This window comes from Molossus molossus, unplaced genomic scaffold (genome assembly GCF_014108415.1).
Source record: "Molossus molossus isolate mMolMol1 unplaced genomic scaffold, mMolMol1.p scaffold_m16_p_22, whole genome shotgun sequence".
Classification (NCBI taxonomy): domain Eukaryota; kingdom Metazoa; phylum Chordata; class Mammalia; order Chiroptera; family Molossidae; genus Molossus; species Molossus molossus.
The window spans coordinates 31,529,973-31,545,730 of NW_023425358.1; positions in this window are offsets into that span (position 1 = coordinate 31,529,973).

Consider the following 15,758-nt stretch of genomic DNA (forward strand, 5'->3'; position numbering starts at 1 on the left):
CCCCCCCCAAGCCGTGCTGGGCCCTCGGGAGGTGTATAGAGACCTCACCAGGCAGGCAGAATTGCCCCTGCTCTCTTTGTTCTGGGCTCGATATGGCATCTATGTCTCCCACTCCATTAGAGAAACGTGGGTTACTCGGGCGGCTGGGCATGATGCTGATTGTGACAGTCATCCTAACATTAACAAGCAACAGCAACCACAAGCACCGTTCCCGCTACCATCTGTTGTGTTTGCTAAGCTCTCGCTACACTCACAGGTACCATCTCTGAAGTTACAGTCTGAAGGTTGCCGCAGAGCTTGGCAGTTCCAATTCGGACCCGACCGCTTAGCTTGGGCAAAAGACTAAGTAAAGCACCTTGCGCCTCGGTTTCGTCTAGAAACTGGGGATGATAAGATGACTCACTTCATAGGATTGTGGCCGTTTACAATGGCAACTGTTGCTTTCTTGTGCTCCTTGAATTCTTACAGAAACACCAGGGATGAAGATGATAATGATCCCCATTTTACAGGCAAGGAAACGGGGACACGGAGAGGTGTCACTTGCCCACAGTCTCAGGACAGAGAGTGAATTGTTAGGCGCTGGCGGGTCTGGTATACATGAAGGGTGTTCATTCATGCAGTCGACAGGTTGCCTTTGGAGGGCCAATTACACGTCAGGCACCGTGCTTGGCTGGCACGAAGTGGAGCAGGGAACAGATGTGGGCAGGAATGAGCTCGCAGCGAAAGCGGGAGCCCTGGAGAGGGATGACTGAGACGGTCCAGGTCTGCAGAAAAGTCCTTTTGTGGCTTCCTCATCACAGCTGTGAGCGCCTCGCTTCTGGAGGACCTAGAACCAGCCGAGCCTTGAACTTGCAGCCTCTGCTCTCTGCTGGGATTTCTTCCTTCAGAGTCTCTGTCCCTCTCTCTCCCTCTCTCATCTGCTCTTCCCTCCTCTCTTCTTAGCCTCAGTCACCACCTGACATATTTCTGTGCTTTGCTTTCTGTCTCCTACCTCCAGACTGGGATCTCTGCAAGAGGAGACACTGTCTTTTTTGTCCCTTGCCATATCCCAATGCCCAGAGAAGTGCCTGGCATGTAGAAGGTACGCAGTAGATACTGAATGAAGGAACGTAGGCATCCATTGTTTGACATTTAGATTTCTCATAAACAAAGTTTGGGCTATGAAAGAAAATGAGCAGGCAGGTTGGATTTGTTGCTGTTGTTGTCAATCCTCCCTCGAGGGTATTTTTCCATTGATTTTTCGATAGAGTGGAAGGAGGGAGGGAGGGAGAGAAACATCTATGTGAGAGAGACACTTTGATTGGTTACCTCCCGCATGACCTCTACTGGGGCTGGGGATCAAACCTGCATCCTGTACACTTGACCAGGAATCAAACCTGCGACACTTCGGTCCAAGGGCCAGTGCTCTAACCACTGAGCAAAACCAGCCAGGGTGAGGGTTGGATTATTTTAATTCCTTCCAAAGCAGTCTCTATGCAGAAGAATGAAGCCCTGCATGTGTTAGGATTAGCTAGCAGGTAGGATGTTTATGGTTATAAGTAGTGGCTTAAACCCAAAGTATATTTATTGTTAAATAAGACCAGAGGTAAACAGTCTAAGACTTGTATAGCAGCTTAACCATAGCATTGAAGTCTTAGTCTCAGTCATTCTTATCCTGTTGACTCTCATCCCTCTCTCACAGTCTCAAGGTGGCTGCCACAGTTCCAGCTATTGCATTTGTATCCCAAACAGGAAGAATAGGGCAGTAGTAAAATGTTCCTTGAGAAGCTCTGTCTTTTAATCTTTTCCCAAAGGAGGTGATAATAATTCCCGGTTACAAGGTAGGCCGTGAAACACAGTATCTGGAACACCAAAATGGACTAGCAACAATTTGCCTAGAATAAGGATGATTTATCCTTATTCTGGGGTTACCCCTGCCTGAAACAAAATTGATATCCTATTAACAAGGATGATGGGCCCTGGCCAGTTTGGCTCAGCGGTTAGAGCGACGGCCTGCGGTCTGGAGAGACCCGGGTTCGGTTCCCGCTAAGGGCTCGTACTTCGGTTGCAGTCTGTCCCCGGCCCTGGTTGGTCGTGCAGGTGGCAGCCACTCGATGTGTCCCTTCACGTTGATGTTTCTGTCTGTCTCTCCCTTCCTCTCTCTCCCTCCCACTCTATCTGTACAAAAAATGGAAAAATATCCTCGGGTGAGGATAAAAAAAACAACAACAAGGATGATGGGCCAATGGGTGTTGGGTAAACAATGCTTACCCAACTTATCTCCTATACATCAGTCTCCCAGGGCCTTATTAAAAAGAATAATAATAAATACACACACACACACACACGCAAAATGCTGGCTCAGTTAGCTGGTCAACCTGCCCTATGCCAGCTGTGTCTCTTTTTACTTAAAAAAGAAGTGGCTAAAAACACAGGCTTGGAATTTAGACCAACATACCTTTGAATCCCATTTGAGGCAAGTGATTTCACTCCAGCATGGCCAGAATGAGAGGAGAGTGAATTTTACTACCAAGAAGTACTGAGAACATAATGGCAAAATGTCCTTGAAGTGTTGTGTTTTGTGACAAAAACGATTTTGCTACAGTCAGTGTGGAAAACCAGAATCCTGCCCATGTACTATACGCCTCAAAACATCTTATCCCTGAGCCTTCGGTGAAACTGAACTTCTAGAAAAATCTATCCTAGTGAACACATGCTTGCTGTCCTACCCAAGGACCCAGGGGTAAGAAAATTCACATTGAAAGTTAGGGATTTTCTACATCTTTGCCAAGTTCTATGCAAAACAGAGATAATAAAGCATGTGTCACTGGGTTCGGCGGGGACGGATTATGTACAAAGTGCCAAGAATAGGCTCTGAGCAGCAAACAATGGACGATGTTCTTCTATCAGGTACTTGATTGGGTCAGTACCGCCTGCCAGAAACAGCACCCTGCTGCCATCCTATTATGCCTCTTTAATAGAAAGTAAAGCCATTCTTAGCACAGAGGGGCATCAATTAATACCTGATTGAATTTCTTTAGCAAATGTGTCAGCTGCCTACTCTGTGCTAGGATTCTAGAAATTTCAAAGAAGCGAGATCTTTGACCTTAAGGAACTCATGGGTGAGGCCCGCGGTTCCCCAAGTGTGCTCTCTGGACCAGCAGCACCAACGTCACCTGGGATCTTGTTAGAAATGCAAATTCTTTTCCCTGCCCCGAGCAGTTGAATCAGAACTAGGTCAGGGAAGGGCCCAGTGTTCTGCTTTCACGAGCTTCCAGGGGTCTGCTGCGGGCTCCGGCTGAGAGCACGGGCCCAGGGGGAGAGGCGGGCAAAGACCATCACAGGTATCGCGATGAGTGCTGTGGTCCAGGTAAATCCAAGGGGCTGGGGCAGCACAGAGCGCAGCGGTTAAGTCAACTCGGGGATTTCAGAACGGTGTTGTGACATGAACTGAATCAACGAAGGATAGATGATGAAAAGGTCCTTTCCTGGAACCAGGAGGATGAATGTAATTATCTCCCAGTGACTATGAACTTGAAGAAAAACAGACTTATAGTGACCGCCGGAGAGAATGGCCATGAACATCTGGTCTACCCTAGGCTGCGTCATGAGGGTGTTTCATGAGTTTGCCCCTACTGGAGAGCCATAGAGCAGTCCAGCAGAGAGGAACGGTACCTCAAGTGCTAAATAGATCATTGGGGGTGTTGGGTTCTGTAGGGAGGCACCTTCATGTGCCCGAATTTCATTAGGGTTATAACAGACTGGCTTCTCAGAGGGTTGAAGGTTTGGGGACACCTACAGGATGGTGGCTCAAAAGAGAGAATGTTGAAGGTATAAATGAAAAATACTTTTCCCTGTGGGTGTGGAGAGACAAATAAATAAATAAAGATTGGTGTCAGAACAAGTTTTGAAAGAAAAAGCCTGCTGGTTCTACATATTGAGAGAACACCTTTCCCTGGGAAACCCAGCTGGTAAAAGGGAGATTCTCATTTATAAGCTTAGATACAGTCTCAAGATTTCTGGAGCAGCCCCGCCCTCTGGTCTCCGGTGAACTATGAATCCAGGAAGAAAAACAGACTGCCCCGCGCTGTCAAATCCCAGATAAAATGCACCATTACTCTGTTAGCCCAAGACAAAAAGAAATAAGACCTCTGCCTACTAAGCTACGAAGTGCCCTTGATTGGAAGATACACCAGAAATCAAAAGATGTGAAAATTGTTCATCTGCGAATAGATGAACTTTAGTAAGTGTGCTCCTGAGAGAGATCAGGAGAGTGTGCCACTCTGGGTTGCGGGCTTTGATCACATATTAGAGTCACAGACTTTAGAGTTGAAGAGAGGTCGAAGCAGGGTTTCTTGCCCTCAGGGCTTGACACTTGGGGCTGGATAATTCTCTGTGGGAGACTGTCCCGTGCATTGCAGGGTGTTTACAGCACCCCCAGTCTCTACCCACTAGACGTCAGCAGCACAGACCCCCTTTCACATGTATCCAAAAAATATCTCCAAAGATGAACAAATATCCTCCGGGGGTGGGGGGGCGAAATATGCCCCCTGGTGAGAGCTACATGATTAATGACCTCCTCAAATCCCTAGCTTCCATGGGTGATTTTATAGGTGGGGGAACTAGGGCTAGATTGGGGTATTAAATTGCCCTGAGTGACTTCTCCGAGCCCAGCCAGAGACCAAGGAGTTGTCATCACCGTGCGTCTTCTTTACATGCGTGCCTTCCTTTGCTCGTCCAGTCATTCATTCAAGAATTAGTTCTACGAAGTGCTTCCTGTTCATTGGCACCAGGTCAGGCACTGGGGAAATGATAATGTCTTAGTTTGGGTCCAGCAAACGAAGGGTCCAGCCATGTATATTCTGGGGCCATAAGTAGACGTCAAGTCCAAGTACAGGGGTTTGAGTGGAAAGCGACAGGCGCATGCACAGGGAAACGGGGAGGTGAGACCGGGAAGGAAAGGCCGATGATCAAGAGGGTATTACCAGGCTGGTTGTACTGTGGGCAAATGGAGCTGAACTCCACTGGGGAAAGTCTGGGAACCAGTGCAGAACACATACCGGACTTAGCCTACCCAAGCGGTGAGGCAGCTGGGTGGGCACACACCAACTCCCGCCGTTCATGGGCGAGGCTGCTCCTTGTTAATTACCCATCACTCTGGCCGTCCACAGCGGCTGACATAGACTCCAGTAACAGAGTGCTTCTGTGGGGGTGCGAAACAAGGAACCCAAATTGGTCTGTCGCCATAGGAGGTTGCCCCAAGGTAGTAACATAAGAGCTGGAATTAAAAGCCAAGGGAAGAGACCAAGGGACAGCATGTGCAAAGTCCCTGTGGCAGTAGAGAGCACCGCATATTAGAGGAACTGGACGGGAGCCAGTTGGGGAGGGAGGAGGACGAGGGCTGGAGAGAAAGGACAAGAGTCACTCCAGTCGTGGCTGTGGCTGGAGAGGTCTGCAGCAGTCCAACCTCGTGGGCCACGTCAAGACGCCAAGAGCCACAGAGAGCCACTGAGGGTTTTAGGAAGGGAGAGGACAGATTCAGATCTGTACCTGGAGATGAATGTGTGGGCTGTTCTGACAGCCTCACCCAGGGTAACTCGTGGCATTCTCAAAAACAGACGAAGAAGTCGGTGCTCCTTGACCACCCATTTCAGGAGAGGACAATGGAGTCTCAAGGTCAACCAGGACACCGCAGGGGTGAGACAACCCGGGCCCGGGGCCCGGAGCCCTATGCGGTACTGCCTCTCTGGCTCGTATTAGGAGGTGGGGAAGGGGATGGAAACTCGAGGATGTGCTTTGGGGATGACTTTCACACACGCTTATTAGTTCTGTCATTGATTCATTCATTCATTCATTCATTCATTCGTTTATTGATTCGCTCGATCCATGCCTGTTAATGCCCGCCCCCTGCCAGACTTTGGCCATGAGTCTTGTCTATGCTGAAATGCTTCTTACCCAGTCTTCCCGACAATCCATTGAGATAGGTCTTGTTGTTACTGTTTTACAGATGGGAAAACCGAGGCTCAGAAAGATGAAATTACCCGACCCCAAACAGTGAGCTAGCCAGATCACAGATTTGGGATTTGGACTCAAGTTGGTCTGATTCCCCAACTCCTACTTGTTCTTTGCCCAACTCTGTAGCCCCCCAAGAGCCAGCCCAGCCTAGGAAGTACTGGACTGCAGCCGAGGCGTGGGCCTGGGAGGTCTGGGAGGTGTTGAGCAGCGACACGAGGTCTCTGACAGGTATGGTATATAGTTTTAATTAAGGCCATAGGGGTGAAACCTGAGAACTCTGGGCATGGGTGGCCAGGGGCTTCCCCTCAGGTGGGCCCTTCGGTTCTCAGCAGCCTTCTTGAGGCACGGTTATTCTCCGTGTCCAGGAAACAAGTCCCTGGCCGAACCCTAAAATGTTCCAGCATCAGGACTCCTGAGACAGGACGTGGGTATTAAGGGTGAGTGAAGATGGACCATGTGACCACCAGAGGGAAGAGGAGAAACCAGGCATTAGCTTAGTGAAGGAAGCAGGGGGCTAAATACATCCATTGGGGGGCTGTGTGAGTGTTCCAGGTGCAGGGGTTATTGGTCCCCAGAGCTAGGGCATGGCCCAGTTTTTAGGAACGGCCCTCATTATGTCTGGAGACCATTCGGAGTCTCATTAACCAAGCCAGGGGCTAAGGGAGAGAGGCTAACTCTTCTCGATTTTCTCAGGGTGATTTTGCCTAGTTCTTTCCCCGTTGGTCCATCCAGGCTTGTCCATGTCCTTATCGGAAGGCACCTGGTCTCACCATTGGGGGCGCCCAACTGCTGTGTTTCAAGCACACTCCTATCACAGCTACTGCCTGGGAGTCCCAACTCCCGACGCTCGCCTCCACTGGCCCACAGTGACCCCCTGGATTTGTGGGTGCAGGGTTAGCACAGTAAAGGAGCTGGCTTGATGAGGGGGACAGGAGCAGGGACTGGACCCCAGAGTCCTGGGAAGGGGTGGTCACCGCTCTGGAAAGTGAAATCTGGAGCCCGCAGCCTGGCAACATGTGTTAGACTGAGCTACTGCTCGATTCTGGATTTTAAAAGCCGAAATAAGAATGGCTGATGGGAGTTAAAATAAATGCGATTAAAACCCTGGGCACCAATTACAATGAGCGCTAAAACCGGGAAAAGCAGACTTAGAATGTTTTCAGGTTCCCGGACGGTTTGGAAGGAAGATAGAGTGACATCTTTAAACTTTCAATCACATGTGTTTGTTGAAAATGTAAGGATTAGCTCTGGCCGGTTTGGCTCAGCGGTTAGAGCGTCAGCCTGCGGTCCAGAGAGACCCGGGTTCGGTTCCCGCTAAGGGCATGTACCTCGGTTGCAGTTTGTCCCCGGCCCTGGATGGGTCGTGCAGTGGCAACCACTCGATGTGTCCCTTTCATGTCGATGTCTCTCTCTCTCTCTCTCTCTCTCTCTCTCTCTCTCTCTCTCTCTCCCTCCCACTCTATCTGAACAAAAAGTGGAGAAATGTCTTCGGTTGAGGATAAAAAAAATGTAAGGATTAACTACCAAGCAGATAAAATAATGTATAATTTCCAAACAGTGTTGGGTGAGGGATGAATAAATAAAATGAAGAGGATTTCACGGAAGGTGGTGGTGGTTGGGGGGGAAGCAAAGGGGAAAAAATGCAGTTTAAATAAAAACCTTAAAATAGAACCGATCCTAATAAATCCAAGCAGCAATCATAGCAAATGTAAATGCTCAAGTCTCATATGAATTAACGTGTCGAATGAAACTCTCCAGTGAAAAACCAGGGCTGTTGAATTTGTAGCAGACTCTGTTCTCCAAATACAACCAAACAACAAGGTCCCTTCCCAGTGCTCTTTCCCCAGTGTGACTCTTCCACCAAGGGCGGGGTCCACGTCCTCATTCCCAGGACCTGAGCAGGTGGGTGACTTCGTTGGAAGGAGCTCTGTCGGACTTGTGAGGCGGGCACGGGAGGTGGCGCAGCTGCCAGCAGACTTCTCGGGACTCCTCTTGGGTCTCAGCTCCTTCACCACAGAGCCCGCGATCCCGGCGGCTTCGGCGCCTGCCCTGCCTCCAGGACCCCCACTGTAAGAGGACGTTCCCCTCAGTAACCCCCTGGAACAAAATTTCCAGCTCAGGCTCCACCCCTGGGGTGAACGTTTCTGTCTCCCCAGCCCCCCAGATCCACAACTTGCAAGTCGAATGCCCAGTGTGAGAGGGTTGGTAGGTAGGGCCTTAGGGAGTTGAGGTCAGGAGGGTGGGGTCCTCATGATGGGGATTAGTGCCCCTTTAAAAAAATTTTTTTTTTCTTTATTGATTTGAGAGAGGAAGGGAGAGAGAGAGAGAAATATTGATGAGAGAGAACATTGATTGGCCGCCTCCTGCAGGCCCCCCACTGGGGATCAGGCCCACAACCTGGGCATGTGCCCTGACCGGGAATCGAACCAGTGACCTCTTGGTGTAGGGGCTGACGCTCAACCACTGAGCCACACTGGCCTGGCGGGATCAGTGCCCTTATAAGAGACCCCAGAGAGGTCCCTCAGCCCTTCCACCACGTGAGGACACTGAGAAGTCTACAGCCTGGAGGAGGGCCCTCACCCCCCAATGCTGGCCCCCTGATCTCAGATTTCCAGCCCCCAGCACTGTGACAAACACTGTTCTGTTATTTATAAGCCACCTGGTTCGGGGCATGATGTGATAGCAGCCCGAACGGACCGAGACAGAGCCCAAACAAAGACCTCTTACATGTGTGATTTTTTAAAAATGTTGATATGGCTACTAGGCAGGGCATTCCTCATTGATAAGCCTCAGTTTGAAGGCATTTCCATTCTAGGAGGACCCTGACCCCCAGGGGCTGTGTGGTCAGGGGCATCTGTACGCCGTTACCAGACTTAGGGGCTCAAGTGCCCCCGCTCCAAAGGCGACCCGAGTCCTGAGTGTCCAAAAGGGGCAGCAGTGGCTGGACAGAGGGCAGCTCACTGGACAGCTGAATTCCAAATGCCTTCGGAGGGAAGAAGGCAAACTTGTTTTGACGTCCCCTGGAGCAGATCAAAGGGGTTATTAGTGGCCATTGTCAGGCTGTGCTCCTAACCAAATCTTTCCAATTAGGGAACATGAACTCTCTGCTCATTTGATGAACCAAAGCAGGCCAAGGGTCCCTAATGATCTCTTTGAAGGGCCACGGTGGAGCAATTAAACTGGTATAACCTTTCTGAAAGTCGGGATTTGCCCGGTGATAGCAAGAGCCAAGAAACTGTCCAATTGGACCAAGGAATTTGACAGGTATGGATTTATCCTAAGGAAATGGTCAAGGGTGGATGTAAAGTTTGCGTGTCCGTAGCCGCATAACTGGTAACGGAGCAAAGAGAAAGGCGTGTCTACTGTAGGAGGTTGGCTAAGGCGTGGTGCCCGGATAAGACGAAGACGAAGCAGTTATTTAAACATATGTTAGAGAAGAAGACTGAATGACCAACACATTTTGTGACATCTTGGTAAACGACAAAGACAGACTTTAAAATAGAATCCGATTGTAATTTTTTGACAAGTATCCTCACATGGGAAGACTGTGGAATTCTCCACACCGCGATGTTAAAAATGTGTTTGCATTCAGGAACTGATTTGTGTCTGGGTTCATGCCTTTCTGCTTCCCTGAGCTTGCAAAGAGCAGTCTGTGCTCAAAGGAATAATTGATTGTTTATGTTGTAGTGTGGAAGTGACCGGAATTATCCTGGCAAAACCCTTGCCTACAATAAAACTTCTTTTTTTTGGGGGGGGGGGTTCTTTCCCTCTCATGGATGGGGGGAATTTTGTTCACCAGAGAGAGGCACAACCCACTCCCCCCAAATCACACAGCCGACCTACCAAAGGGAGTAGAATAGGAAGGCCCAGTCCATGTCCTTAAAAGAGCAACTGCTACTGTGATTTGGTACATCATTCAGCATTTCTTCCAACTGAAAATAAAAGCAAGTTTAGATCCTGTGGCTGTGTGATGGAAAATGCACTGAAAACCTCTAGAAAGGTTCTGACTCTTCTTCTCTTACTTTCCATTTATTTTCTTTTCCTCCCCCTTTCAGCTGAATTTAGTGTTTTGATAAAGTGTATTATTCACATCTCAGAATAGAGTGAAGAGTTCCCTCCCATTCTTTTTTTTTTTTAAATCCTCACCCAAGGACATTTTTCTATTTATCTTCAGGTAGAGAGAGGGGGGGAGAGAGAGAGAAACCTCTACATGTGAGAGAGACACATTGACTGGTTGCCTCCTGCATGACCCTGACCAGGCCTGGGGACAAACAGCAACCAAGAATCGAACCCGCAACTCTTTGGTCTGTGGGCTGACACTCTAACCACTGAGGCAAACCGGCCAAGCCTTCCCTCTCATTCTTGATCCCTTTCTTCCCGATTCCCACCCCCATTCCCCATAACTTGCCTCTGGTCTTAGTTTTGTATTAATTCTTCCAAAGTATCCTCACACATGTACAATACGTGCATAAATTCTCATTTCCCCCCTTTTACACAAAAATAGTAAATTTTACACATTCTTCTGCATGCTACTTCTTCCACTTAAATTATGTTGGATATCTTCCCATCCATAAAGTCAGTACATAAAGAATTTTCCTAGTTCTTTTTTATAGCAGTATAGTATTCCACCTTTGGATGCACCAGTCCCCCACTGATGGACAGCTGGGTTATTTCTAATCCCCGACACTTCACATGTGTGCAGGTAAATCTACAGGATACATTTCTGAGAGTGCAGTACTGGGTCCGAGTGCCTATGCATAATTCAATGAGTATTTCCAAATGCCCAGTGGGGATGTACATTGCGGAATCTTTGCCTGCTAGAATCCCACATGCGATTCAGCGAGAGAATATGAAACAACAAGCGAAAGAAGGTGGTACATTGGAAGTCAGATTAGGAAAAAGACAGGAGTGAGGTTGAACAAATGCTACACCGCTTGAGATCCACACACTTTCCCCTGAGCATCTCTCCTGCGGCCCACAAAGCAAATACAACGAGTTGCAAGATTCAAGTTGCTGTCTGAGAGCAAAGCCCTCGCTGCTTTCCACGCCCGTGAAGCTTCTCCCTGGAAAGGGTGACCTCTTGCTGCACCGACTCTCAGCAGAAATACATGGAGCTGCCAGTCCCTTCTGTTCTATCTTGAGTGTCAAGGCCACCGGGGCAGGAGCCCCAGGTGTGTCCATGGCTGAAGCCTCAGACTGGCCCCTGCTGACGGCACATAGGTGATTGGCTTTGACTCAAATCAGGAGGAAACCCGAGTCCCCAACACGGGTGGACATTTGCTTCTCTGCTCCCTGAAGTGTGATGCACGGATTTCCTTTCTGTGGAGACTGGTGTGTTCCTGGCACCTCTCCCTCCGCCCTCTGATCTGCTTCTGGACGCAGGAGCCCAGGTGGGGCGTCCCTGTGGCTCAGCCCCCGAACACGGAGCAGTGCATGGATGGGCAGATGTCTCAGAGGTGTGAACTGAGAACACCCAGTACACCCCAGTTGCCTGGAGCTCCCCAGATACTCTTGCAGGAGCTACACCCCATCCCTGCTCCCCAGGGCAAGAAGGCTCAAATGCCCTGTGGGCACTTGTCACCTCCACTGATGTGGCCAATTGGAACTCGGGTCCAGCAACACTGAACAATACTCCTTAGAACTTTCCAGAGCTTTTTGCAGTTTACACTCTTCTCTCTCTCTCTCTCTTTCTCTCTCTCTCTCTCTCTCCATTGCTGGGCCCAAATTCTAGCCACTCTGATTTCAAAGCATGATCCTTCTTCTTCCTCCCCTGTTACTATGGGCCAGAAGCCAAGGCCATTCCAAAGCTGAGGATTCTTGGCCTCATCCACGCCTGGCAAAGGGGAGGTGTCTGTAACAAGGAAGAGCCACATGGCCTCTGAGTGGGCAGGCCATCCCAACCCCTCTGTGGGATGAGCCAGGAAATGCACCCTCCCGCCTGACAGCAGAGTCGGGGTCACAACCACGCACCTGCCTGTCCAAATTCCACTATTACCCCAGGGGGGTGACTTCAAAGAGCAGAAAGAACATGAGCTTTGGAACAAGAAAGACCTAGGTACAAATCCTAGCTTCTCCAAGTAGCTGTGTGATCTTGGGTAAGTGGTTTACCCACTCTGAGTTTCATTACGAATCACTGAATAAATATTGAGGGCCTACTATGTGCCAGGGAGCAGAAACACAGCAGAGAGTCAGATAGATAGGTCCCTGTTCTCAGGGAGCTTACAACTGATGGAGGAGAAAAGAGATAATAAACAAACCAATTAAGATAATTTTAAGAATAGTATAGAAAATAAGGAGATAAGACCAAGATGGGCAGAAATAGAGGAGGAAGAACTTACTTTAAGTAGTCAGTAAAATGTCATTGAGATGGTGACACTTAACCAAAGACCTAAACAATAAGAAAGAACCAGCCATGCAAAGACCCAGGGATGGTGGAGTGTTCTAGCAGAGGCAACAGCAAGTGCAAAGGTCCTGAGGCTGGACAGAATAAAAGGAGATGATCTCACCTAGACAAGAGTGGTGACAGTGATGGTAGAGAGAGGTTGGCAGATTCACAATAAGCTTTAGAAGGGTTCCAGCTAAAAATCTGGATTTTCTTAACCTGTATATATATATTTTTTAATTTTATTTTTCCTTAATTGATTTTAGAGAGAGAGTAAGGAAGAGGGAGAGAGATAGAAACATGGATGAGAGAGAACATCAGTTAGCCACCTCCTGCATGTCCCCCAATGGGGATTTGGCCCACAACCTGGGCATGTGTCCTGACCAAGAATCGAACCAATGACCTCTTGGTGCCTGGGTCGATGCTCAACCACTGAGCCACACTGGCAAGACTTAACTTGAATATTAAGGGGATTAATGACCATCTGGTAGGGTAGTTGTATGGATTAAAGTTGTGCAAAGCCTGGTGGCATGTAGCAGGCTCACCATTGCTCCCACTTGAGCATTTATTTAACAAGGCATTCGGCTATTCATGATGAATCTTGGCAATACTGTCCCTGGGTTGGTGTTTTAATCCCCATATTGGAAATGAAAATAGTGAAGTTTGTAAAGTTTAGTCAGCTTACCTAGGGACAGGGATGTGAGTGAAAATAGGAATGCAAATTCTTGGCCAAGGCTTTTAAGGAGCAAGTGACCCCTCTACCCTCTTTAGTCCTTTTTTGTGAGCTCTTTGAACAAAACCAAGAGACCCAACGGGAAGGCAGAGCAACACAAGAGAAGTGCCTGGGGCCCTGCGTCACTGTGTGGAGGTGCACTCTTTGTCGAGCAGGGACGTCCATGTTGGATGATTATATGATTGAAGAGAGAAATCAATGAAAATGTCAGGGATCATTGTAGAGATGGCCTTAAAGGGTGGATAAGATCGAATTGATGCAAATCTTTGGGAAGGAAGGTTCACAGTCCTTGAGTTCAGACAGCACTAGGCTCAGCTCTGTCTTTTTCTGTCTGTGTGACTTTGAACAAGTAACTAGACCTCTCTGAGCCTCTTGGGAGAATAATGGAATTTACCTTGCAGAGCTGCTGGGAGGATTAAACAGGGTGGTATACATGAAGTGTTTGGGTCCAGACACAGAGAATGTTTGATAAATGGACACTGTCGCCATGATTAATGTCAATCAAAATTGCTTAATAGTGGAAAAAGGGCCTGTGGTCCTCTGTCTGTCCTCATGCTATCAGGTCCCTAGATGAATCCCCAGAGAACTGTCACAATAGCTGAGACACCTAATTGGGAGATATTAGAACTGGTGATTCATGCTTGGACTATTACAAGAGCCTCTTAATTATCCTCTCTCCTCCCGATCCATCTTCACACCTCTGCCAGACTTGTCATCTAAAAATGGTGTTCATCCTACCCTTTCCTGATGACAGCCGTCCAGTGCCTCTACATGGGCAAGTCCAGGCGCCCCAGCTTAAAGTTCACATCATGTTCTGGGGACATGGAGGATGTACTCATGCATCAGAATCACTGGGACATGTTGAAAACACAGATTCTCAGGCCTCAATTATAACTACTAAATAGAACGTGGAAGGGGCAGGAAACTGCATTTCTGGGGGTCTCGGCTTCAAGGCTGCCTAGACTTGAGCTCGGCTCCAATTCTTCTGAACTCACCGCCCCGTGGCTCTCCCGACGCTAAGCCCACATCTGGGCCATGACTCAGCTTGCTTTTCTGGAACACATGGTGCGTGCGGCTTCACGACCCAGTGATAGGACACAGGGACCCGCCCCTTGCTACGTGCCAGTTTCTCTATTTGGATTTCCTCATTGCCTTCAACCTGGGTGGGAGGTCATTATTGTCCCCATTGTCTAGATCAGGAAACTAAGAGGGGCTCGTCGGCATGTCCAAGGTCCCACAGCTAGGGGGCGACAAAGTTGGGATGTGGCCCCGTTTAGGCAGAGTCCTGAGTTGGAGAAGCTCGGCCTCTGCCTTGGCTTCTCCCCAGACCATCCCCCGTCCTTCCTGCCCATTCGGCGTCTTGGGTTCCTCTTCTTTCTCATCTCCTCTTTCAAGCTTTCTTAGGCCACCCAAGGGTGGGGTTTTTGAGGAGCCAGGGTGACTGGCTGCACAGATGCGGCTCAGATTCATGGAGGGAGAATCAAGAAGGACTGGGGGAGGGGAGAGCTGTGTCTCCACGGAGGAGGCGGAGCCGTCAGTGTCCACGTGCTAGACCCCGGGCTGGGAGGCAGGGACTCTGGCCATTCCGGGGGGAGCAGGGTGCAGAGAGGCCCAGCTCTTGTTTTTATCCTCACTCAAAGACATTTTTGCATTTATCTTCAGATAGAGGGAGAGAGAGAGAGAAACATCAATGTGAGAGAGGCACATCGACTGGTTGCCACCCACACGACCCCAACTGGGGGCCGGAGACAAACCGCAACCGAGGTTCGTGCCCTTAGCGGGAACCGAACCCAGGACTCTCTGGTCCGCGGGCCGACGCTCTATCCGCTGAGCCAAACCGGGCAGGGCGAGGCCCAGCTCTTCACGTTCAAATGAGCAGCAGGGCTGGAGGCAGATCGCCTGGCTTTGAGTCCTGGCTCTGTCTTGGGGCTGACATTTATTGGGCAGTTTTTATGGACTCAAAAACTTGGAGCAAATAACTCAACATTCGGAGCCTCTGTTCCCTCAACCCTCAAATGGGAATTTCTTCATCTGGGTCGGATGGAGTGAGCCCCTCCCATGTGCAGGTACAGTGAGAGAAGCCACGCCATGGAGTTTGCGTGAGTATTCAAAGGTTGAACTCAGAACAGACCTGGCTCTTAAAAAGCTTTCAATTAATGAATGCTCTGATTAGGATTATTTATTTTGATGTCACTCTTAAATTTGGGAAAAGCTTACCCACATATTGCCAAGTAAGGTCACCGGGTTCAAATCCTCCTGGCAATATGTAGGCCCCCGTGGCTGTTTTTGTAAATAAAGTTTTATTGGAACACAGTCACTAATCCGTTTACAACACTATTTATGGCTGGTCTCTTGCTACAATGGCAGGGTTGATGAGTTGCAACAGAGACTGTAAGGCCTGCCAAGCATAAAATATTTACTACCTGGGCCTTTGCAGGAAACACAATTGCAGATCCCTCCACTGATTCATTGAAGATACAGGGGGAGGGTTATTTATGTTCTTTCCCCTTTTTGCCGCATTTGGTTTTTAACTTTTCTCCCGTGCTCCTCGAATAGTGTGGCTAGCAATGATATTTCCATGCAGAAATACGTGTAAGCTGTTTTCTGTAGGAAGGGTTGCCGTACAGTGTGAATTCTATCTGGGTTAAA